This window comes from Macrobrachium rosenbergii, chromosome 3 (assembly GCF_040412425.1).
Source record: "Macrobrachium rosenbergii isolate ZJJX-2024 chromosome 3, ASM4041242v1, whole genome shotgun sequence".
NCBI lineage: Eukaryota > Metazoa > Arthropoda > Malacostraca > Decapoda > Palaemonidae > Macrobrachium > Macrobrachium rosenbergii.
Genome location: NC_089743.1, coordinates 46,309,042 through 46,334,838, shown reverse-complemented (window position 1 = coordinate 46,334,838; position 25,797 = coordinate 46,309,042). Strand labels below are relative to the sequence as shown.

Sequence of the window (25,797 nt, the reverse complement as noted above, 5' to 3'; positions counted from 1 at the left end):
TTATTTAATACACTCCACCTTTTAGTCTTCTACTACTTCAGAAACTGGCTGTTTTAAAATTATCCGTATAATTCGTTCACATCATCATTCATGTACATGTAAGAGAATAACGAGGACCAGGTACCCCCAAAAAGCCGTCACACCCATCAATACATACCCTTAAAAACAGTTAAAAGTAATTAATATAATTTACACAATACATTTTCAAGAACTCGAATAATCTATCAATATATACGTTCGTCATACGCATTTTATTTCAGTCACGATCATCAATACATGCTCTTGAAAACAAAGTTTTCATATTTACAGTTCAATAATTTATACGGTACATTTTCAACAACTCTAATATCCCATCATTTTATACGTTCGCCATACGCATTTTCTTTAGGAGCTATAGACGACTCATTCAGCGTTTCTTTTTTTATTATTATGACGTTGACACGATCATAAATAATTATGACTACTCCAGTCATAACCCAACATCCTTCTCTAAAACCAAACTGACATCATCCAGCCGTAGTCTCTCCCAGCAATACAGTTTCCGCAGTGACTCATCTTTCTGCGTACTCGAATAAGGATGAATATAATACTCTTCCATTCTCCTTCGTCAAGAGGGATTGATTGAGGAAAGCGGGCTACTGCGACACCAATAACCGGGTTTATCCGGACATTGCTGGCTCGGAAAAATCCCTTTTTTTTGGAAAACTATTGCTGCTCCGCGTCCAGAGTTATAAGACTACAGTAACTTGGCAGATGAGCTTGGCTCTTACGGTGCCAAAGACTGACTCTGTTTTGTTGCTGCTTCTAAGCCTGGGGACTATATTTTGTCGTTTCCTCTAGGATACTGAGGACTCTATACTTTCTTGTTGCTTCAAGGATACTGGGGACTATATTTTGTTGTTTCCCCTAGGATACTGGGAACTCTATATATTGTTGTTACTTCTAGGATACTATGGATTCTACATTTTGTTGTTGCTTCTAGGAGACTTGAAGGCAAAGTGAAGTCTTACTTCTTCTAGGATGTCGAGAAATGGCAACGACTATTTTGCAACCATGGCAGCAAATAAGAAGATGACACGGAAGCATATGAAATTTGGGTACAAATTCATACAAACAATTACCATAAGGTGATCAGACAGAGTTGTCAGAAAAAAGAGGAATCAGCTCCGGAAACATGATGTCATGACGAAGCTCGACAGATTGAGTAAGCAAGACGGTAATTTTATATATTTCATATATATTTTCAGGCACTATATATTTATATACATATATACATATATATATTATATATATTATATAAATACAAAGAAGGAACAAATCACTGAAAAATGTAAGAGAAAAAGTAATTAATTTTAAGAAAGTAAACTAACTATATATACATATATAAGAAAGGATGGATTAATGAAAAATCCAAGAGATAAAGTAACTAATTTCAACAAAGTCAGTTAAGTACACACAGAAGTATATTAAACTGCATTACATGCTGGCAATCTGCGCAGTAATAAAAACTTCTTTATCATTTTTGGAATAAATATATCCCAGGCCTTTCGAGGAATAACTAAGTGGTCTAGCGTCGCGGACAATGTGGGTCAAACAGTGAACCAAACGGAATAATATTTAGTTTCCGACGTTACATTCCAGCAGTTTAGTAACTGTTCTGTGTTGTTTTGACGAGTTTAGTGACACTCACTTGTTCATGGAATTAGGGCGTGATGGGACAGAATGTGCATCATAAATTAAAATATATGACACAAACGAACTTTCTTGCTGTTGTTTTTGGTTAAGCTGGTATTATGCCAGCAAGGGTTCTTGATCACAGAGCAGCCCGTAAGTGTCAATCGTTGATGTGAAGTGAAGAAATGGTCCTGATTAAAATGGGTAAAGATAATGGTGTGATAATTGAAAATATGGTTTTAAAGAACGAACAAACCAATATGCACTGACGACCAAATATGGCACAAACAAACCAATATGCACAAACGAACCAATATGCAAAACGAGCCAAGAAGCTCAAACGAACCAATATGACACAACCGAACCAATAAGCACAATCGAACCAGCATGACACAAACGAACCAATATGACACAAACGAGCCAAGAAGCTCAAACGAACCAATATATTCAATCGAACCAATGTGCACAAACAAACCATTATGACATAAACGAACCAATATGCAAAAACGTTCCAATACGACATTAACGAACCAATAAGCACAAACGTTCCAATATGACATAAACGAACCAATATGCACAAACGTTCCAATATAACATAAACAGACATAAACGAACCAAGAAGCACAAACGTTCCAATATGACATAAAACGAACCAATATGCACAAACGTTCCAGTATGACATAAACGAATCAATATGCACAAACGTTCCAATATGATATACACAAACTAATATGCACAAACGTTCCAATATGACAAACGAACCAACATGACAGAAACGAACCAATATGCACAACCGAATCAATATGCACAAACGAACAATATGCACAAGCGGACAATATGATGAAGGAACCAGTACTACACCAATGAACCATTATGCACAAACGAACCAATATGACACAAACGAACCAGTATGATATAAACGAACCAATATGACATAAACCAACCAATATGCACAAACGAACCAATATGTACAAACAAACCAATATGCCTAAACGAACCAATATGCACCAACGAACCAATATGCACAAACGAACCACTATGCCCAAACGAACTAACATGACGCAAACCAACCAATATGACATAAACAAACCAATATGCACAAACGAACCAATATGCCCAAAAGAACCAATATGACACAAACGAACCAGTATGCCCAAACAAACCAATATGACACAAAAGAACCAATATGCACAAACGAACCAATATGACACAAACGAACCAATATACACAAACGAGCCAATATGACACAAACGAACCAATAAGCACAAACGAACGAATATGACACAAACGAACCAATATGCACCAACGAACCAATATGACACAAACGAACCAATATGACACGAACTAATATGCACCAACGAACCAATAAGACACAAACGAACCAATATGCCCAAACAAACCAATATGACACAAACGAATCAATATGACACAATCTAACCAATATGCACAAACGAACCAATATGCAGTAAGGGAACGAGACTTCGAAAATAATAAAGGGTAATTTTAAGACAAAAAGTAAACTGGTAACAAAACATGATAAATTTGATGATGGAAAAGAAATTAATTGCGAAGTACATTTGGAAATTAGCGACGCATAGGAGAGAGAGAGAGAGAGAGAGAGAGAGAGAGAGAGAGAGAGAGAGAGAGAGAGAGAGAGAGAGAGACTTGGAGGTCTCAAATTTTCTGAAAGTATCATTGGCTATGTCTGTAACAATAAGTAAATATTTTATCTGTTGGCGTTTGGATTTAAATTTATACGGAATTCTACCGTAGTTATAACCTACCTTAGGCTACTCTGGGCAACATTTTAAAAGCCACAGTAAAACAAAATGAGGACAGAATAAATTTCACATGCAAAAAATTTAGTTGGGAGAAAACTTGGAACGACTACTTCGCCGAAAGAAAAATGGAGCAAAGCAATTTCAAATTTTTTCAGAAACGATTACTTTGTTACATCAACTTCCCTAAGACCATTCTGGTATTTCAATGATTTACATGTATTGTTATCTATTTATTTATTAATTTACCAACATTAATTTTTCTTATCTAATAACGGACCTCTTCTTTCTGTATTTCTTATTACCTTCTGTTACTTCTTTCAAAAGGACACCACATTCTTTGGAAGCATGAATTATAAGTCAGTGGTGCCTGTGGGCTTGTTCCATGGGAATAGGGTTCATCATCTGAATAATAATAATAATAATAATAATAATAATAATAATAATAATAATAATAATAATAATAATGGAGTAGACCCTTTTTAAAACATGTTCCGTTAAAAAGAATGGCCGCACCCGTTGAATTGATTTTATACGATTGAAAAGACCTGGTATAAAATTAATCCCAACGCTGCTGCCATTCTTTTTTTTAATAATAATAATAATAATAATAATAATAATAATAATAATAATAATAATAACTGAGAAATAGGCAAACGCGCATGACATCGAAAAGATATCACATTACGGAACGTATCATGTCTGGAGAAAAAGTAGGTCGCATAGTCTGGCCATGCAATGGTCAATATAGGTCCTCCCCTAAATGCACAGAGCGCTACTCCGCACCCAATCCATCCGCACGCACTACCCGCAAAGGTTGCTTGCCTGCCTGCTTGCTTCGTCCTGGTCTCCAGACCTATCACGTGGTTATAGGATAGAATATAGAATTTAGGCCAATGGACACGAGCTGGGACCTATGAGGTTATTCAACGCTGAAATGGAAACTGAAAGTAAAGGAGGTTTTAGAAATGTAACAGGAGAAAAACCTCAAAGCAGTTGCACTGAAACAATTGTTAGAAGAGGGTGGATAGCAAGATGGAAGAAAGGTATGAAGGGAGGTACAGTAAAAGGAATGAAAGAGGTTGCAGCTAGGGGCCGAAGGGACGCTGCAAAGACCTTTACAGTAAGTAATGCTTACAGTGCACCACGTGAGGTGCCCTGAGGGCACTGCCTCACTACGGGAATCACGTGGTTATTATTCCATCAGCAATCCATCTATCATGACGTTGGAACGTGCACCCAACCGGTGGCTATTAAGAGTTCGTGGAAATGCGACGCAAGGGAAGTGTTAGGTCTAAAAAGCTTAAGTGCTTAATGGTAACGGGAAATCATTTTTTCATTAAGGATTTTTGTGAATTTTATAGGTTGAAGTGATTCGTTCTGGCGAATCTCGAAAGATTCGTGGGTATAGGGATGGATAATTGCGATTCATTTTCAGATGATTCGTGGACACAGACTGCGGGAGTCTCTCTCTCTCTCTCTCGCATGACAGACAGCACGACAGACTTCATCACTGCATCAGTCAGAGCGTGTCTCAGCCACTGTTAACAAAAGGATTTCAGTTCGTAATAATAAAATATCAGAATTATAAATGGCAATTATGACGCAGAATGTGTCGCAGGGTAATAGACGTCCTTCAGGACCACATATATTGAATGTGTTTATTGTTTTCTCACTCTTTAGAAGAACGTTCTTGAGAGCCTTTTGATAATGTAGCAGCAAGCTAATATGTATATGTATATGTATATGTAGGCTATATGTATGTGGGTATATATGTATATAAATGTATTATACACACACACATATTGTACGAATTGTTTTAAACATTTTGTTCATAGCTTTTCATAAATATAATTTTATGAAGCTTTGGCTAAGTCACGAAAAGTTTTTTTGGAATTTTCTTTAATCCCCGGCCAAGGATTTGTATTTGGTTATTTGTAGTGTTTATTCACCAGATCTCTCTTCTTTTCATGTCCTGTTGAGCGGACTACCGTCTTCAGTGCTTTGCTTCTTGAGCTGCGCATTACGTGACTACGCTTTTGCTCTCTTTTCTTGGCCCGCCCTTTACGTGTTGGGTGTGTTTGGGCAGCGTGGGGAGAGTATCGGCTCCCCAACAGAGGAGGTCATTCAATATTTTTCTTACGGCTTTTTCTACTGGAAGTCCTGTGCGCTTCTCCTGCAGCCTTCGTCATTACTGAGAGGTCCCAGTGGACTGATTTTGCCTCTCGCTGTTTAGCACTGCTTTTGAGCTGCTGCTTGCCACTGCTGCTGGCTTTAGCCGCGTGTTTGACCTGTGGTCGTCAGGAAGCCTTCTAGTGGTGGAGAACGGTACGCATACCGTTTATGTTCTCCTCCTCTGCATATTATTCATAACCACCTACGTGCCCCTGTTGATCCCCTCGGTGTATGGACGCCTTTAGTGGTCCTTCAGTGGTCCTCCAGTGATCCTTAAGTGGAACAGTCATTTATATAAATATCTTCGATGCTTCTTCAGTTTTGTCTTATCGTCGGTTAGGGAAATTATGTACCTGTAAGGTGTATCATGTTATCCAGTGATTGTTTGTACAAAAAAAAAAAAAAGTGAGTTTAAGGTTTATTTCTCCATGTGTCTCTGTCTGTCGTATGCTCGGGTAAGTGTGTGGTTTTCTACCTCTTGCGACTTTCTTTCCCTTCGACTCTAGGTATAAACGTTAGGTAGGCGCTTGATGGTTTAAGTGGTTATTTTTGTAAAGTTTTTTATGAGCATTTTTCTAGTTCCTCAAGGCAGCTTTTCGGGGACTTTTTGTGTTGTGTGAAGTTTTTGTAAATTAAAAATTCATTGTTAAATTTACGTCTGTTTTTATCCTTCTTTGAGAATTGATTTTACTTTGTGAATTTTGTCTCACGACTGGTTTCTCGCCTGGCAATTGGCACTGAGCCAGTCTGGAAAAAAGATCCTTAGATAATAATAAAAAAAAAAAAATTTGGTTTCGGGCTCCTGAAAAAAAATCTGAGTTCGTTACAATAAATATATATATATATATATATATATATATATATATATATATATATATATATATATATATATATATATATGTGTGTGTGTGTGTGTGTGTGTGTGTGTATGTAAAGAACGATCCACAGTAATATGCCTGATTGACAAAACGAAATGTATTTGTTTTGCTTATCACGTATATTACTGTTGATCTTTCTTTGCATGACTGAGAAGCACGATACGGAGTTTCATATACATAATTATACATTATATATATTTGTGTGTGTGTGTGTGCGCGTGTGTTTGTTTGTACGAATATATATGTATGTATGTATGTGTATATATATACATATAATTATTCATACACACACACACATATATATATATATATATATATATATATATATATATATATATATATATATATATACACACACTAGGATCCTATGATGAAGGAACATTAATGATAGCATCACAATGTCGTTTCGCTCTTCTAGAAAATGACTCATGAAAACTCTAAATGAAATTTATGATAAAAACATGAATATCATTTATCGTACGGTATGAAATATGTGAAGTTGGACCAACTGTAATTTTAAATATTTATGAAAAATTGGTAACTCATCGATATATGTATAAATAAATATATATATATATATATATATATATATATATATATATATATATGCATATATATAATATAAATATATATAAATATAGATATATATACATATATAAATATATATATATATATATATATATATATATATATATATATATATATATATATATATATATATATATATATATATATAATGTAACAGGAGTATAAACACAATGTATGCCTAAACAAGGAAATGAAACTTAAGCATTTTTTCATGACTTGAACAAGAAAGGGTACTTGTTACGTTTGTGATGGAATTCTTTCATGGAGTTAATCTGATCCTTTCTATAATACTGGTCAAGTTTTCAGTAAAAAATACAGGCCGGCTGAGGTACAGGTATAATGATGAAGGAAATAATGAGTTGACATGCTGAAGTAGGTATAATGATGAATGAAATAATGAGCTGACATGCTGAGGTACAGACAGGTATAATGATGAATGAAATAATGAGCTGACATGCTGAGGTACAGACAGGTATAATGATGAATGAAATAATGAGTTGACATGATGAGGTACAGACAAGTATAATGATGAATGAAATAATGTGTTGACATGCTGAGGCAAAGGTATAATGATGAATGAAATAATGAGTGACATGCTGAGGCAAAGGTATAATAATGAATTAAATAATGTGTTGACATGCTGAGGTAAAGGTATAATGATGAATGAAATGTGTTGACATGCTGATGTAAAGGTATAATGATGAATGAAATAATGTGTTGACATGCTGAGGTAAAGGTATAATGATGAATGAAATAATGTGTTGACATGCTGAGGTAAAGGTATAATGATGAATGAAATAATGAGTTGACATGCTGAGGTAAAGGTATAATGATGAATGAAATAATGTGTTGACTTGCTGAGGTAAAGGTATAATGATGAATGAAATAATGACTTGACATGCTGAGGTTAAAGGTATAATGATGAATGAAATAATGAGTTGACTAATGAGGTACAGGTATAATGATGATTGAAATAATGAGCTGACATTTTGAGGTACAGGTATAATGATGAATGAAATAATGAGTTGACATGCTGAGGTACAGGGATAATGATGAATGAAATAATTAACTGACTCTAATTAAGACTAAGGAGTAAGCTGTGTTTCAAGAATTACTTACTATAATAATGACATCAATAATTACAATGAAAAATGTCTTCTACTTTATAATTAACTGATTGTAAAGATGAAAAATAATGCCTTCTAGTTTATAATAACTAATATACAAAATAATGCCTTCTACTTATTAACTGCTAATAATAACGATGAAAAATGTTTTCTAGCTTACAATGACTAATTGTAAAGATGAAAAATAATGCTTTCCTTTTTATAACGACTAATAATAAAGATAAAAATAAGGCCTTCTAGTTTATAATAATAATTAATATGTAAAATAATGCCTTCTAGTTATTAACGACTAGTAATAACGATGAAAAATAATGCTTCCTAGCTTACAATGACTAATAATAAAGTTGGAAAATAACACCTTCTAACTTTTTCTAACTTTGGCAATCGAGTTTTACTTCTTTACAATAATATTATAATAATGATGAAAAATAATGCCTTCTAGTTCCTTCTCACTTTGGCATATGATTTTAATTATTAATAATAACGCTATTAATAACAACGATGAAAAATAATTCCTTTTAGTCTCTTCTAATTTTAGTATACGAATTTTAATTATGATAAAGATACTAATAATAACTAAAAAAATAACGTCTTCTAGTACCTTGTATCTTTAGCTTGCGATTTTATCATTCTTTTAACGAATTACTGAATGATAAAAGTAAAAAAAAAAAAAAAATTAAGCCACAGAAGAGGTTCTGTCATTTTTAGTTTTCTGTATAAAAGAAAACTATTGAGATGGCTTTGTCTGTCCGTCCGCACTTTTTCTGTCCGCCCTCAGATCTTCAAAATCATTGAGGCTACAGAGCTGCAAATTGGTATGTTGATCATCCACCCTCAAATCATCCAACACACCAATTTGCAGCTCTCTAGCCTCAGTAGTTTTTATTTTATTTAAGGTTGAATTATCCGTAATCGTGCTTCTGGCAACGATATAGGACAGACCACCACCGGGCAGTGATTCTAGTTTCATGGGCCACCGAAAGGTAGATCTATTTTCGGTGGCCTTGATTATACACTGTAGGGGCTGTAAAGAAAACTCGATTGCTTCGGAGCATTTTTTACTTACTTATTCCAATTATATCGCCTAAGCCTTGTAATTTTCTTACTATCCCTTGCTTACAATTAAAAATCTTATCTTGATAGGAATCAAGCAAGAAAACTGCCAAATTCCTGACAATATATTCTACACCACTCATGTTATTTGAACCCATTAATTTCTTTTTTTATTAAAGCTTATGAATGTACGCTAACGCTTACGATTCACGAAATTTTAACTCGCCTTCCAATCGATGATACAAACGGCAATGCCAGCTTTGGAAAGCTAATTTTTTTTAATGGTCTCCCACAATGTTACGTAATGTCGCCACTGCGCGAGTTATCTAAGAAAAGTTAAGTCTGGTAGTCTTCTTCAATGCGTTCATTTTATTTCTTTTTTTTTTCTTCTTTTATATATATTATATATATATATATATATATATATATATATATATATATATATATATATATATATATATATATATATATATATATATATATATATATATATATTTTTTACTTCTTTACCTCTTCGATCATTAATTACCACTTCTTAGGTTTGTCTCATCTCCACTTTCTAATGAATGCGACGAATTGATTTGTCATAAGTTCAATAAAAAGTCTCTCTTTCTCTCTCTCTCTCTCTCTCTCTCTCTCTCTCATACACAAGTGCACGAACACTTTTAAACACCCTTGTCATGAGTTTCGAGAGAGAGAGAGAGAGAGAGAGAGAGAGAGAGAGAGAGAGAGAGAGAGAGAGAGGGGTTGGGGGGGTCTTTCAGGTGACCTCGTCATCTCAAGTCTCAATGTCGTCCTCTTCTCACTGGAATTTAATATACGAGAGAGAGAGAGAGAGAGAGAGAGAGAGAGAGAGAGAGAGAGAGAGAGAGAGAGAGAGATTCTGAAAAAAATAACAGCAGCCTTGTCTTTTAAAAGAAAGTAAGAAATTAATTACAAAATTATTACGTATATTTCTGAGAGAGAGAGCAATGAGCAATATGATGGATACCCTACTGAGAAACGATGAATCAGGCAATTTAGTAGGAAAGTTTACTCTGCGTTATGGAGGAAGTTGGCTCAACGGCTGACAAGCTGCCAATACCTGGCCCCCGTTAGCCTTACGTAAGCAAATTAAGCTTCCCTTGTCGTCTTTAACCTTTCGTTTGATTGGTTTTTCTTTTTTTTTTTTTTTGCACCTCTCGTTCTCTGTCTCCATTCACTGTTCTCTGTATGTAGCGGTTTGCAATAAACTATTATTGCAGATAATTTTATTATAAGCACGTTACCCCTGGTTCCGTTTGCTTTCTTCTGGGAGAAAACGTGTAGGCCCATAAACAATGTCAAAATTATTAGTGTAGGCACGTTACCCCTGGTTCAGTTAGATTTCTTGTTGGAAATTGTGTAGGCTTATAAACAACGACAAAATGATTAGTGTAGGCACGTTACCCCTTGTTCCGTTTGGTTTCCTCTGGAAGATATCGTGTAGGCCTACAAACAATGACAAAGTTATTTGTGTACGCACGTTACCCCTGGTTCCGTTTGGTTTCTTCTTCGAGAAAACGTGTAGGCCTATACACAATGATAAAATGATTTAGCAGAAGTGTATTTTTCTGAGGCAGCAATGCATGCATGATTGGTTTTTATTGATTATTTTGTATTTTTCTTCGTATTTTCTGTACATGAGTCTGGTTTTGTAGCGCCAAGATTGTATCAGAAACGATTCCAATATAGACACGTTATTCCTCCACGTGCTCCCTTTAAAAAAAGACTGATACTGATAAGTTGGCCACGTCAGCGCATTACTTCGTCCTAGATGAAATACACACAAACAAAATGCCTCTTCATTACCCTCTTGATTTGCTGAGTCAGCAGAAACTACTGCTGCTGATTAGCCTGTATCCGCTTTACTGAAACGAAAGAGGAGTCTGTAGCCTTCACGGTAAAGAGGCCCCCACCCCACCTGTTACATATTTAATTCGCTCAGGTGTCTCTGTACCCTTTTGCCGCCCACGTCCGTTGCGTAAGATTTCTTTAGCCTTCAGATGTGAAAATTTACGGTGCTTTGATGTTAATGCCGATAATGCTACAGTTAATTCTAGAGAGGTAAGGTAACATTTATAGGCTTACAACATAAGCAAGCATTATAACCGATAATAATAATAATAATAATAATAATAATAATAATAATAATAATAATAATAATAATAATAATTTTACAAGTACTTGAACACTTAAAAGCAACTGGAATGTCTCAGTAATAATAATAATAATAATAATAATAATAATAATAATAATAATAATAATTTAAAAAATACATTACAATTTAAAAGAAGAGGAAATGTCTTTATAAACATGATTAAAAAGACTTGATAGAATGTCAAAGCAATTTTCGGAGACTGACAACCAATAAACTTATCACAATTTCTGTCGTAAAGTGACACACGAAGATTCCTTAGAAAGTGTCGTTAAACTTAAAGGTTATTTGTCACATGAACTCATGCCTTTATCGTCTTGTAAATGTGAGAAATAAAGATCAATGAATGAAAGCGACTGAATGGAAATAGTACGAAAAAAAGTATAAAAGGTATAAAATTATGCCTCATCGATAAGAGAAATAAAAGATCAGTGAATGAAATACAAAATGAAAATTATAGACAAAGAAGTATAAAAGCGAGGAGTCAGTCCATTACCTAAATTTAAATATACAGTACATAAAACAAAGTGAGATATCAACTTATGTCAACCAACAGATAGATAAATAGAATATACAGTTTTGGCCGAAGGAAAAACGCTAGGACCTGTGAGGTCATTCAGCGCTGAAAGGAAAATTGAGAGTAAGTGGGTTAAAAGGTGTAACAGGAGGAAAACTTAGCAGCTGCACTATGAAACATTGTTAGAAAAGGGTGGAAAGTAATACTGAAGAAAGAATATGAATGGAGGTACAGTACAAGGAATGGAACTAGTTGCAGTTAGGGGCCGAAGGGACGCTGCAAAGAGCCAAAGTAATTACCTACAGTGCGTCGCGTGAGGTGCACTGACGGCACTGCCCCCCCACGGGGATTTCAACCATTAGACACTGAAACTACCCGGAATTTTTAAGAGGTAGTTGTGCCGTACCAAAAGGAAAAACATGAAAATAGTGAAATCTTTGTACTCTCACAGAAAGTGGCATGTGCAAAGACATCTTTCAAGAATACAACTTCTGGAATCATTAAACTGAAACAACAGTGCAATAACTTTACGAAACTCATGAAAGTTGTAACATTCTCAATCAATTAGCATTAAGAAAATACTGGAATAGCACTCAGGTGTGATAAACGGTCACTTGAAGTGGAACTGATGGTGTGAATGCGCAGTATTGATACGACTGGACTTACACTATAGCATTTGGTAAGGTACGTTAGCAGTCCAGACTTAATTGGATGACATATGATGCAGCACACAAATGGTTCAGGAATTATTCATGAGACTTTCGTTGACTGCAAATTGAAAAATGCAAATTTACGAAGAGATATACAGTAAAGTAAGAGGTGTCTGACAACTAGCTATTCCGGTTCCTGTCGACTTATCGTGGATAATGAAAAAACTATGTGAACAGTAAATTCTTTGTATATGGAATTGAAATACAAAATTTAGGCCAAAGGCCAAGCGCTAGGACATATTATGGAGTCATTCAGCACTGAAAATAATGTTGAAACAACTGTTAGGAGAGTGAAAAGTAAGATGGAATAAAGAGAATATGAACGGAGGAGCAGTAAGAGGAATGAAAGGGGTACAGCTAGGGGCCGAAGGGCCGCTGCAGAGAACCCAAGTAATGCTTATAGTACACCACGTGAGATGCACTGAGGGCACTAACCCCCTACGGAGGTATAAAGTAAGCGAGGATGGAGGTAAAGTAAAAGGCTGCAGATGAAACTACTATCTCCCAGATGTGGAATTTAGCCTTGCTGTAACTCCAGTTCCATGGGCTTTCATTCATGTTACAATAAAACTGTGGAAAAAGGCTCCCTGCAGCGTTCCAGATGTTGATTCTCCTCATGAGAGGCTGCAATGCTACTTGGAATCGTCATACATACCTGCGCTTTCATGGCATTTCTGCGGTTTTGTGTGTGTAAATTAGCTATTCACGGTTTTGTGTGTGTATATTTTCTATTCAATTTCAAGTTGTATTTTGTAATATTATTCAGCATTCTTCTTTTCTGGCTTTTTCCGTTCATTGTGGCGTTTCTATTGGTGATTTTAATTGTTATTTTTGCTTTATTTTCCAATTTACTTTTGTTATATCACAGGAAGATATGATTTCTCTTTGCTAATTATGATAATAATAATGAATTTCTTTACCATGTTAAAATACTACTGAGAATTTTCAAAATCAGTCTTGGAAATCATCCCTATCTTTTGAGTTGAACGAACGTTCCATTCCTTAACGCCGAGTCACCGAGGTCTTAAATCTGACAGGTTTGCTTCCTAGTACGGTAAACGTTTGCAAACGTCCGCATGACAACGTTTTCAGTCATTTCAATAAGGAATTTAAGAGATATTTCACTGATGACTCATACCTGATGTTGAATATGCTGAAATGCTCTCGCCAATCTCCCCCCACAATTCCTCTTTTTGTATCTTTTTAGTTTTCTAAAGAGAAAGCTATTGTGCCGGCTTTGTCTGTTCGTCCGCACTTTTTTCTGTCCGCACTTTTTCTGTCCGCCCTCAAATCTTAAAAACTACTGAGGCTAGAGGGCTGCAAATTGTTATGTTGATCATCCACCCTAAAGTCATCAAACATACCAAATTGCAGCCTTCTAGCCCCAGTAGTTTTTATTGTACTTAAGGTTAAAGTTAGCCATGATAGTGCATCTGGCAACGATATAGGCCAGGCCACCACCGGGCAGCGGTTAAAGTTTCATGGACCGCGGCTCATACAGCATTATACCGAGACCACCGATAGATAGATCTATTTTCGGTGGCCTTGATTATATGCTGTACAGAAAACTCGATTGCGCCGAAGAAACTTCGGCGCAGTTTTTACTTGTTTCTTTCTTTAGTGTTATTCGATACAAATAAACTCTTTCTGCAGTTGGCATTCGCGTGCACACCTACGAGCCAGCAAGGCGGACTTGCAGTTTGCATGATAGCGTTTGTTTTTATTTGAATGAGTGCTTGTGCCACCAACCTACATACTTGACTTAATCCAGGTGATTCCAAGTAATCTCGTGCGAACACAAATTTCCCTCTCTCTCTCTCTCTCTCTCTCTCTCTCTCTCTCCGGGAATAAGCAGGCCGCAAAACCCCTTTTTGGAGATAACGCCGCATTTGCTTGTTTCTGTAGGTGTGTATTTTTGTGCACTGTGGTATATGGAATACGTTACAGTTTCTTAAAATATATACATAAGTTCGTGTATACAATACTGTATGTTCATATGTATGAGTGGGTGATTGTGGCAAAGATAAACAAATAACCAAATTAATATACACATGCATTCATACATACAAATTCGTATGAAGAAAACGGCTCTAGAAAAATTAATTTGCTGTCAACAGACGTATATTTTTTGTTCGTGTGTGTAATATATTATATATATAAACATATATATGTGTATAATAAAAATATATATTTATATATACATTATATACACATACGTATATATATATCATATATGTGTACATATGTATGTATACATATATAAATATATATTATATATATATGTATATATTTAAATATACATACATACTTGCGTGCATACATACATACAGACATACTGTACATACACACAAAGTCTGGAACCACACCTCAAGACAAGACGTCAGCTCATAAGGGGGCATTAAGGGAATACATTCGTGACCTAGATTCCCGCACGCTATTCGCAATAGATTTCAAGGGGGAAAATGAAACCTTATCACATGAGGGGTGTAGAAAGGTAATACTCGATAAAGCAAACTTGTAAATTTCATCCTCCGATGTCGATGACTTATACGTAACAGACAATCTAAAGTATTTTAATTATTCAGTCAAATAAAACATTTACTCGTGGATAGAACTAGACAAATAAATAACAATTTAGATGGAATAGCTGAGATTGTTGAAAGTGATGCAGCCGAAATTCTCCATGTTCCTATGTCAGTCTATTTGTATCTAAGTTCTACAAGCGCATGTTCTGTCCGTAAATAAACGCTTCGCTTCATTTGTCAGTTTCAGGAGCGCCGGCGACAGGGAAAACTGAATTATATTACTTTACTGTATATCAGTAAACTTTTATCATACGTATGCTAAAATATAATACACTAAACCTCCAGTATGTATATATATATATATATATATATATATATATATATATATATATATATATATATATATATATATAATTTTTTTTTAAGTTTCAACGACGGTAAGACTGAATTACATTACTTTATTGTATATTAGCAAACAATACAAGTAGACTTTTAGTATATCCAGGCTAAAAAATACTAAAATATGCTAAAATATACTAATATGACCCTTCGGTATATTTATGTCTTTTAAGAGTTTCTACGACGGTAAAAACTGAATTACAGTGCACACCTACACTGTATCTACGTAATCCTGTCTATTTATGCCTCTTTAGGAGTGTCTACGACGGTACGGTACAGCCTGAATTACATTACTTTACCTTACTAACCTTTAGTGTATTTATGCCTATCTTTGTTATTTTCCAGTAAAGCTATTACAATTTTATTGGTGACTGGCAGCAGAACTTGGTCATCTGACATTTCCCTCTGCCTGCGGTCAAGGGAATAATAATGATAATCAGACATACGAACGTACAATGCATGGACAGTGCATTTATTGATTACAAATATACAAGGCTCATTTACAAGATATATACAGGGCGCAATATTACCGTACGTAATTCTAAATTCAAGTTAATGCTAGCCCTTTATCTTGACTTATGGAATTCTTATAATTTAAAAATACTACAATGAAGAACGGTAAAAAGAGAAGTTGAAAAGTGGTGATGATGATGATGATGATGATGTCGGTTATTATTATTATTATATTATTATTATTATTGAGAAGATGAACCCCATTCATATGGAACAAGCCCACGAAAGGGCCACTGACTTGAAATGAAACTTCCCAAGAGCATGGTGTTCATATGAAAGACGTAACAAAATGTAACTGAAAATACAGAGAAGAGATCAGTTACTAAAAGAGAAAAGATGAATTATAAAGTTGATAAATAAACAGATAAAAAGTAATGAGGAATCTAATCAAATGCTGGAGGAAAACACTAAAAGTTAGACGAATAAGCGACCTTCGTGTGAAAACTTGGCATAGAAAACTTAAAACTTCGAAAATGCAAAATCGAACCACGTATTTCAGAGAGAGAGAGAGAGAGAGAGAGAGAGAGAGATGGTTGATCAGAGACTTTCCCGGCTTTGTCTTCGTTTGCGCATAATCTTCGTCAAGCCATTAATACTTATGTTTTTTCTAAAGCCTGAGGAGACTAAATCTTGTATCACTTTTTCATTCTGTGCTGGGCGTGATTCTAAAGAATCTCACATCAAATAGCTCAGTAGCTCAAGTAGCAACCTTGAACATAGGTTACATTATCATTAAGTATACACCATTTTCCTGAACAATTCTGATATAATGAAGTAGCTAGTAAACAGAGCGCTAATGTCGTATTAACCTAATACCTTTCTTAGCGCTCATGCCTCTTGCCAACTAAAAACTCTCTCTCTCATTCTGTTGAAATACTTTTCTTACTATCTCTCTCTCTCTCTGTTTTTTCCATTTATTTTTTATTTATTTTTATTATATTTCTCTCTCTCTCTCTCTCAATATTTTTTTCTCTCTCACTCTCTCTGTTGAAATATTTTTCTCTGCCTTTCTCTCAGTTGAAATACTTCCGTATTTCTCTGTTGCAATATCTCTTTCTCTCTCTCTCTTTCTGTTACAATATTTTTCTCTCTGTTGAAATATTTCCCTCTCTCTCTCTCTCTCTCTCTCTCTCTCTCTCTCTCTCTCTCTCTCTCTCTCTCTCTCTCTCTATATATATATATATATATATATATATATATATATATATATATATATATATATATATATATATATATATATATATATATATATATATATATATATATATATATATATATATATATATAGAGAGAGAGAGAGAGAGAGAGAGAGAGAGAGAGAGAGAGAGAGAGAGAGAGACAGACAGACAGAGAAATATTACAACAGAGAGAAAAATATTGTAACAGAGAGAGAGAGAGAGACAGATATTGCAACAGAGAAATAGAGAAGTATTTCAACTGAGAGAAAGGCAGATAAAAATATTTCAACAGAGAGTGAGAGAAAAAAATATTGAGAGAGAGAGAGAGAGAAATATAATAAAAATAAATAAAAAATAAATGGAAAAAACAGAGAGAGAGAGAGAGAGAGAGAAATAGTAAGAAAAGTATTTCAACAGAATGAGAGAGAGTTTTTAGTTGGCAAGAGGCATGAGCGCTAAGAAAGGTATTAGGTTAATACGACATTAGCGCTCTGTTTACTAGCTACTTAATTATATCAGAATTGTTCAGGAAAATGGTGTATACTTAATGATAATGTAACCTATGTTCAAGGTTGCTACTTGAGCTACTGAGCTATTTGATGTGAGATTCTTTAGAATCACGCCCAGCACAGAATGAAAAAGTGATACAAGATTTAGTCTCCTCAGGCTTTAGAAAAAACATAAGTATTAATGGCTTGACGAAGATTATGCGCAAACGAAGACAAAGCCGGGAAAGTCTCTGATCAACCATCTCTCTCTCTCTCTCTCTCTCTCTCTCTCTCTCTCTTGAAATACGTGGTTCGATTTTGCATTTTCGAAGTTTTAAGTTTTCTATGCCAAGTTTTCACACGAAGGTCGCTTATTCGTCTAACTTTTAGTGTTTTCCTCCAGCATTTGATTAGATTCCTCATTACCTTTTATCTGTTTATTTATCAACTTTATAATTCATCTTTTCTCTTTTAGTAACTGATCTCTTCTCTCTGTATTTTCAGTTACATTTTCTTACGTCTTTCATATGAACACCATGCTCTTGGGAAGTTTCATTTCAAGTCAGTGGCCCTTTCGTGGGCTTGTTCCATATGAATGGGGTTCATCTTCTCAATAATAATAATAATAATAATAATAATAATAATAATAATAATAATAATAATAATCATAATAATAATCATAACCGACATCATCATCATCACCACTTTTCAACTTCTCTTTTACCGTTCTTCATTGTAGTATTTTTAAAATATAAGAATTCCATAAGTCAAGATAAAGGGCTAGCATTAACTTGAATTTAGAATTACGCACGGTAATATTGCGCCTTGTATGTATCTTGTAAATGAGCCTTGTGTATTTGTATTCAATAAATGCACGGTCTTTCTCCAGGACCGTGCTGCCGTCCATTAGCCTAACAATTAATATTCTACCGTACAGAAGTTCCCACTGTCTTGTTTTCACATTTCAGTCTCATGTGTACATTCTCACTGCTCAGTTTATAAAATGCTAAATTACTTTCTCTGGGAGAGGAAAAACCATTAAGGCAAGTTCTTGATGCATACTGGTTTGTATTTAAGTGCTTAGATACCGAAAGTTTTCCTGTTTGAGAAGAGCTAGATCGTAGTTTCACAAAACCCTGATTGCCACATTGTTTAATCTCGTATGTATTTATTTATCTAATTATTTACGTGTTTACTTCACTGACCCATTACTGTAAATTTTTTGTGTTAGCATTTTTACAGCGTGGCAATTATATAACAGATAATGTACCTGTCACTTCCAAAATAACATATATTTTAGTAATTCTCCAATTGCATTATCAAGTATATTATCTTGCTTTACACTCTTTTCTTTAATATTCCTTTATAGCTAATAATGATCTCTATCCGTAAAAATTGTTACACGGAAGAGAAAATAAGTATACGAATGCAAACTAAGTTTTATATATAGTAAAGCTAGCGTTGCCATACGTTGAAAAAAATTACGTAAATAAAAACAGGGGGAGTCGAAATGGCAAGTACCGAACTTTAGGACATTTCATACCGTCCGAAGCCAAAGCCAAGATACGAACACACTCATATAGTGGACGATGGCAAATCTACACGTAGAGCTTAATATTGTTCGTAGACTATCGCTGTTACTCCAGTAATAATTATATGGATAAATACTGCTTTTCATTTTATACAAGCTGTAGATACAACCTATACTATCGATATCATCTTATATCAATACGGTCTTACGACATAAAGCCCCACAGAATCAAACGTCTAACTAGACCTAATTTAAAAGTGAGGTAAGCACAGCTCGTTTCATCATATTTGTAAACTCTCTCGCTACTCATCCCCTTCCTTATGACCTAAATACCCAGCCGAGAAGGCATACGTCAGACCAATTAGCTTCGTCTGAATTTTATGGATCAGGTAAACAAAAAGCATCCGAAGGCAATATTAAATATATCTTGCTGAATCAGCAGCTGACGCCAAGTCATCTGGGAGCTGACATCACCCAGCAGACACCAGAGCAGATGAAAACTGTGAAATATCAAACGCCGTAAAGCGCTCACTTCGTGTTTGGATGTTCTGGGGAAGGATGTTTATAAACTGATATACTCGCTATTTACAAGATATCCAGAATGAAAAATATTCCGTTTATCTTACGCGTTACAAATAGCACCCCACTTTGAAGTTGGGGCACCGCTGTGCGCCATATGAACGTTTCACTCTACAGCCTCTCTCTCTCTCTCTCTCACACACGCACACACAAACACATGCACACACACACGCTTCTTTCTCTCTCTCTCTCTCTCACATACACACATACAAACACTCTCTCTCTCTCTCTCTCTCTCTCACACACACACATAAACAAACTTCTCTCTCTCTCACACACACACACACATACTCACTCTTTGTGCGTGCAAACACGGCCACTAAAAACCAAATTTGATTGCAGTCCTAATATTGGTAAATAGTAAAATTCTGGTTGCCAAAGGAATTTGTATCTCTATCTAAAACTATTTCTATTAACAAATCGATTTCTCTTCTGAAAGCAAACGGACCTAGCGATAGATTTTAAGGCTGGCTTCTTGGCGATGTCCACTTACAAACTAAAACAGAATTTCCTGCAGTTAACCTAAATTCTATGTATGCGTGAAGGTATGAATGGATGCACTTACAAACATACAATACTATGCTTTACAAGAATTGACGTGGCATAAAAAAAATAACATCCTAATTTTGGGCCATACTGGATTATCAAGGCAATTCCATCTATCAGCCAGATTTCCCCTCTTTCCTAATCCTCACTTAGGAAAGCACTAAGAAACAAACACAGATGCTGACTCGCTAACAAAATCCTTTGTTCAAGAGGAAAACAAGCAAACAAAAGAGAAACTCGTTATCATAACTAACCTCATCCTTTCATGTAGATTCGATGGGTGACACAGCTTCATCTGGATGCCTCGGCTGACTTACAGGGTACCAGCGACTGGAAAAATATTAAAATATCCAAATGTTAAATATCTTAAAAACTGACAAAGAATTTGGTAGTTGCAGATATTCTGCAAAAGGATCCACATTTGTAGATGCAGTCTTGAGATTCAAATTTTGGAATAGACCAGGAAAGGATACTAAAAAAAGCGAATAACTTTGTTAAAAATAAAACTGGCGACCGTCTTTTAACCATCAAACCTATCAAACATGCTTCATTTTTTCGCAATTTCATTGCAGCCTCCACATAGAACCCTATTTTATAAAAAATATGGAAGTAATACGAGTAAAAGATATATTTTTAAAGTTTTCAGAATCACATTCTATACGTAAGGACTTTGTTTAGAGCCTTGTTGTAAAAGTCAGTTTTCGAATACATACTTTACACAAAAAAAGTCTCTCCTGTGTTATATACTTATCCAATATTCGTATGTTGCCTTTTTGGGTGAATGGAAAATTGTAAAAGGTTCTAAAGTTGTAACAGGAGGAAAACTTTTCAGTTGGACAATGAAAAAAGTGTTAGGAGATCGCGGAGAGTAAGATAAGTAAGATAAAAGATAATATGAACGGAGGTACATTACAAGGCATGCTAGGGGCCGAAAGGAAGCTGCAAAGAACCTAAGTAATGCCTACAGTGCAGTGCGTGAGGTGCATTGACGGCACTACCCCCACTCCCCTACGGGGGTTGCCTCTTGAGTGACACACTGAAGATTTGGGCTACTTGGTATTAGCACAACTGGAGACTCAAAACGTTTTGTGCTTTGGTATGCCGATTCAGAATTTGATTTAATGATTCATTTCTGAAATTTTGGTTATAAAGCCATGCACTGAGGAACTGTCAGTCATTCAGCGCTCAAGACAGTGGAAAGAAAAAGTTGGAGTGGTTAGACAGCAAGATGGCAAAAAAAAGGGAAGAGGGAATGGTCAAAGGTCAATGCCGACTGGTGACCAGAGAACATAGATTTGATTCAAACTTTTGCCTGTTCTTATTCACTTGATACTGAAAAGGAATAAATAAACTTTCATCCCTTGACAGAGAGAGAGAATGACCTCACTCTCTGACAACACATTCAACTACTTATGTAATTGCAAACTAACTGTAGTGCTGTCTTATATATATATATATATATATATATATATATATATATATATATATATATATATATATATATATATATATATATATATATATACTATGCAGACGTTATTACAGTTTTAATTACTGAAATAAAATATGAAAATCACATTTCCAAGTATAATTCTCTCCATTTGATAAGACAATTTTACGAGACTTTCTTTACAGATGTTATTGAACTGAAGCTCCAACTTGACCTTGGACATGGGAATAGAGACATCACATCAAGTTTCAGGCACGCCCTCAGTCAGCAATAAGGGGAATATAGCCTACCTGACTACGATGAGTTTATACTCTGACATAACAATTGGTGGTAGGAGGGCGGAACCTATGTCCCAACTCCTATGCTTCAAAAGAACTCGCCCGAGCGTTTTCTATTGGGATAGCCACGGGAGATCACTCAGAGGTTAAGAATAGTTTTATTATATTTTTGGGGGGATGAATCACTTCACCTCATATTTAGGCATTGGCAATAGTGTGCTGGTGATAATAAGAATAGACGGCGACAGGGATAATCAGGTTTTGACGGCGTTCAGTAACTTTAGATTTCACTAAAGAATTTATTTCTTGGATGTTCTTCCTTTTTCCATTTTTCTCCGTACTTTCTCTCTCTCTCTCTCTCTCTCTCTCTTCCTCCATCCTTCCCCTACTCCACTGTCTACTCCTTTTTCCTTCCTCCATCCTTCCCCTACTTCTCTCTCTCTCTGCCTTCCTCCATCCTTCCCCTACTCTCTCTCTGACAGAAGGTAAGCTGGAGGAAGCCCAAGATCAGATATTTCATGTCAAACGGATGCTAGCGCCGAAGAGAAATTCAAGGACGAACTTGAAAAAAAAAAAAAAACTTCAAAGAAAAACGAATGCTCGCGCTATTACTGGTAAATGTAAATGCCACAGATGAGTTCACACACACATGCTAGAAATCACAGTAATGAACGTGTTGAAAATAAAAAAATGAATCATGGTTTTGGATAACATATGCAATATGCATTTTTAATGGCTCGTAAAACATTTCCGAGAAAAGTTAATAGCAAATAAAGGTCATGCAGAATATGGGAACATCTTCCGCCAAGTTTGGTTACAAGACTAAGGTGTTATGCTCTGCCTTGAGGTAACCTCATAAAATTATTTAATTATTTTGTTGTGCTTTTCTACTGCACCTTTCCTTGTGTTGTTTTCGTCTTTGCAAGACTGAAGGGCCGGCAATTTTATAACCTTCAGGATATGAACATAATACTTCACAATAATTATTCTGTTCCGAAGTGTACGATGGACATTTGGAGAAACCAAATGAACGATGAAAACACCAAAATTGTTTCCTTTAAACGAATAATTAAAACAATAAAAAACACTATTTTCAGTTACTTTCGCCATAATATTTTAAATAAGGACTGTGGCCAATAAAACAACACAAAAATATAATTCAAACAAAACTCTATAAAAATAACCAGGTTTATGAAGAAAATAAAAATAAAAAAGTACAAAATGGAACACTATTAATAAGATCATATCGGACTGAACAAAACAACTGCTATTCAGAAAATGGCTTCTCGTAACTTATCATAGTCTTTATCTTTCACCATCAGCACCATCGTAATTATGGCTGCTGATCTTTGTTCATGTTTGCAACTCTCACTATCCTTGTGGTTGCATATACTGTACACTCTCATAACTAGATCCCTTAACACATTAATCTGACTCCTTACTCTTTCCTTTTGGACACTGACGTCCTTCATCGTTTTTGGCTGATATTAACTAAATTCATCATTGCACTCGTTTATTACTTTTGTACATTGCCCACTCATCACTCCTAAATCCTTTTTGGACTCTGACTAAATCAATCAGTACTTTCAGACATTACTGCATTCACATTTCCTTTCAGATATTACCAACATTCACCATTCCCTGCAGATACTAACCACATTCCTCTTAGATATTAACTACATTCACCATTCTTTCAGACACTAACCACATTCCTCTTAGACAGTAACTACATTCACCATTCCTTTCAGACACTAACCACATTCCTCTTAGGTATTAACTACATTCACCATTCCTTTCAGACACTAAATACATTCCTCTTAGACATTAACTACATTCACCATTCCTTTCAGACACTAAATACATTCCTCTTAGACATTAACTACATTCACCATTCCTTTCAGACACTAAATACATTCCTCTTAGACAGTAACTACATTCACCATTCCTTTCAGACACTAACCACATTCCTCTTAGACATTAACTACATTCACCATTCCTTTCAGACGCTAACCACATTCCTCTTAGATATTAACTACATTCACCATTCCTTTCAGACACTAACCACATTCCTCTTAGACAGTAACCATTCACCATTCCTTTCAGACATTAACACATTCCTCATTACATTCACCATTCCTTTCAGACACTAAATACATTCCTCTTAGATATTCCTTTTAATTCCTCTTAGACATTAACTACATTCACCATTCCTTTCAGACACTAACCACATTCCTCTTAGATATTAACTACATTCACCATTCCTTTCAGACACTAAATACATTCCTCTTAGACATTAACTACATTCACCATTCCTTTCAGACACTAACCACATTCCTCTTAGATATTAACTACATTTACCATTCCTTTCAGACACTAAATACATTCCTCTTAGACATTAACTACATTCACCATTCCTTTCAGACACTAAATACATTCCTCTTAGACATTAACTACATTCACCATTCCTTTCAGACACTAACCACATTCCTCTTAGACATTAACTACATTCACCATTCTTTCAGACACTAACCACATTCCTCTTAGATATTAACTACATTCACCATTCCTTTCAGACACTAACCACATTCCTCTTAGACATTAACTACATTCACCATTCCTTTTAGACACTAACCACATTCCTCTTAGACATTAACTACATTTACCATTCCTTTCAGACACTAACCACATTCCTCTTAGACATTAACTACATTCACCAGTCCTTTCAGACACTAACCACATTCCTCTTACATATTAACTACATTTACCATTCCTTTCAGACACTAACCACATTCCTCTTAGATATTAACTACATTTACCATTCCTTTCAGACACTAACCACATTCCTCTTAGACATTAACTACATTCACCATTCTTTCAGACACTAACCACATTCCTCTTGGGTATTAGCTACATTCACCATTCCTTCCAGACACTAACCGCATTCCTCTTAGATATTAACAACATTTACCATTCCTTTCAGGCACTAACCACATTCCTCTTAGACATTAACTACATTCACCAGTCCTTTCAGACACTAACCACATTCCTCTTAGATATTAACTACATTTACCATTCCTTTCAGACACTAACCACATTCCTCTTAGACATTAACTACATTCACCATTCCTTTCAGACACTAACCACATTCCTCTTAGACATTAACTACATTTACCATTCCTTTCAGACATTAACCACATTCCTCTTTTACTACATTTACCATTCCTTTCAGACACTAACCACATTCCTCTTAGATATTCACCATTCTTTCAGACACTAACCACATTCCTCTTACATTCACCATTCCTTTCAGACATTCCTCTTAGATATTAACCATTTACCATTCCTCTTCAGACATTAACCACATTCCTCTTCACATTCACCATTCTTTCAGACACTAACCACATTCCTCTTGGGTATTAGCTACATTCACCATTCCTTCCAGACACTAACCACATTCCTCTTAGATATTAACTACATTTACCATTCCTTTCAGACACTAACCACATTCCTCTTAGACATTAACTACATTCACCATTCTTTCAGACACTAACCACATTCCTCTTGGGTATTAGCTACATTCACCATTCCTTTCAGACACTAACCACATTCCTCTTAGATATTAACAACATTTACC

At 35.2% G+C, this 25,797-nt stretch overlaps 1 long non-coding RNA gene across 3 annotated transcripts in view; it reads right to left on the bottom strand.

Moving 5' to 3' along the window:
• The window catches only part of LOC136855059 (uncharacterized), a 200,960-nt gene that overhangs the window by 136,447 nt on the left and 38,716 nt on the right, over positions 1–25,797 (bottom strand). For all 3 annotated transcript variants that reach the window (XR_010857878.1, XR_010857877.1, XR_010857876.1), the window contains exon 2: positions 20,690–20,765. This is a non-coding gene — a long non-coding RNA (uncharacterized lncRNA). The remainder of the gene's footprint in view (positions 1–20,689; positions 20,766–25,797) is intronic.